The sequence below is a fragment of the Octopus bimaculoides genome, chromosome 28, assembly GCF_001194135.2.
Source record: "Octopus bimaculoides isolate UCB-OBI-ISO-001 chromosome 28, ASM119413v2, whole genome shotgun sequence".
NCBI lineage: Eukaryota > Metazoa > Mollusca > Cephalopoda > Octopoda > Octopodidae > Octopus > Octopus bimaculoides.
This window is the reverse complement of record NC_069008.1, coordinates 14,496,014-14,498,099: the sequence shown is the minus strand read 5'-3', so window position 1 is coordinate 14,498,099 and position 2,086 is coordinate 14,496,014. Positions and strand designations below refer to the sequence as shown.

At 42.7% G+C, this 2,086-nt stretch overlaps 1 protein-coding gene across 2 annotated transcripts in view; it reads left to right on the top strand.

The window, feature by feature from the left end:
* The window catches only part of LOC106882800 (uncharacterized), a 13,541-nt gene that overhangs the window by 1,557 nt on the left and 9,898 nt on the right, over nucleotides 1–2,086 (top strand). The gene's annotated exons all lie outside the window — the stretch shown is intronic.

The following is a 2,086-nucleotide window of genomic DNA, read 5'->3' as shown; positions in this document are numbered from 1 at the left end:
ATATATATATATATATATATAACACATACATACACTTATATACATAAACTCATACATACAGATACACGTATGTATGAGTTTATGTATATTCGTGTATGTATGTGTATGTCTTATATATATATATATATGTGTACGTGTGTGTGTATATATATGTATGTATGTTTATATATATGTATATATATGTGTGTATGTATATGCATATGTATATTTATATACACGTATGAGTGTATACATCTTCACAGATATAAATTCTTCAATTCTCCTACTCACCACTAACCTGTCCTTTCACGCAACTTAACTTATATTCCCCATTTTTCATTCCACCTTAATTTTACTACCTTTACCTTCTCTCTATACTTTCTATGTCCAATCCCTTTAGCTCTATCACAACATATCTCACACTCTTTTACATTTTACCCTCTCATCTCTTCCTCTCTCTGTCCCCCTCATCACTTCCTTTCTTCTATCATTTTATCCTGACCACTAGCTAGCACACCTCTTTCTTCATTTATTTATTATTGTCTCGCTCCCCCATTTTTCTCTCTTCCTGTTTTTGATTTGACCTTACAAACACATTGCCAACTTTTAAGTCACTTCAAAAAAAAAAAAACTCTCGATCGAATAACACCGTTTACAAGACTCTATGCTTGGGATGACCAATTATAAACACCAATGGATCTCACACACAAGGTACAGAAAACTTATATGTAAAACATTCTGCTTCAATAATGGAACTGCAGATACAATATCCTTACGTATCACACGTCTGTTTTCATTCCCCCACTTCACTCTGTATTTCATATCATCTCTATAACTATTACTTAAACATTTTCTCGCACCGTCTCTGATGAAGGGATATATAAAATATCCCGGAAACAGCTGTAAGGCCTCTTTATAAATGTTCTGAAGACTATTCACCGCTGCCTTGGATCTTTTTATGTTATTAAATATATATATAAGGAGAATTCGCAAAGAAACAAAAGACAAAGACAGGTGGTGTAGACAACAAACAGATGTATTAGTTTAACGCTCGGGAAGTGAAAAAGTCTTTAACGTTTCGAGCCTATGCTCTTCTACAGAAAGGAATAGAGAAAGAAACAAGGAGAGAAAATAAAAAATGTGTAGTGGCTAGCGATCTATCATAGGGAATACCAGACAGAGGGGTCACACAGGAGAGCTAAGAAGAAGGGGAGATAATAAAGTAGTGGTGATCCCAAAACGAAGGTGCGCGTGCGTGTGTATAAGAGAGTATGTATGTGCGTGTGGAAGAGGGCTGGTGATCTTGACGTGTACGTGTATGTGTAGGTGTGTGGATGTGAGACTGGGAAGTGGTCAGTGTTAGTGTGTGCGTGGTGGTGTGATGGTGTTGGGAGGTGGGGGAGGCGAGATTGGGGTGTGGGTTAGGCTGAGAGTGGAGGTAGAGGTAGGGTATGTGGGTAGGCTGAGGTTGGAGGTAGAGGTGGGGTATGTGGGAGTGGGTGTAAGGGATGGGGTGGGATAGGATGGGATAGATAAGGAAGGTGGGGTTGGATTGTGTAGGGGTGGGGTGGAGTTACGAGGGAGGGGTGACGATGAAGGGGAAGGGAGGAGGTGGGTAGAAGTGACAAGAAGGGAGAAGGAGAGTAGGAGTGAAGAGAAGTAGGAGTCGGAGAAAGAGAGGAGAGATGGGTGGGAGGAAGTAGGTGTGAGTGGGAGAGAGGAGAGGGGAGGAGGATAGATGAAGAGGGGAGGTGAGTTGAGCTCATGTGGCACAAAGGCATGAAGAGAGAAGATTAATCCCTGTTCACGGTGCAAACAGGAGTCCGGATGGCCCCTCTGCAAGGACTATCCGAACACAGACAGGTGTTGCAAAGAGTGACCGGTAGAGCAGAAATGGTGCGAGACCGAGGTGTCATTGCCGAGTTGGATGTCTCGGAGGTGTTCCGCGAACCGGTCAGCTAAGCGGCGTCCCGTTTGCCTGATGTATAGAGAAGGGCAGAGAGAGCAGGAGTTGCAGTTGATGACATTGGTAGAAGTGCAGGTGAAGGAGTCGGTGATATGATAGGGTCGATGATGGGTGCCGGTGTGGAGGGTGGTGTTGGAGAGG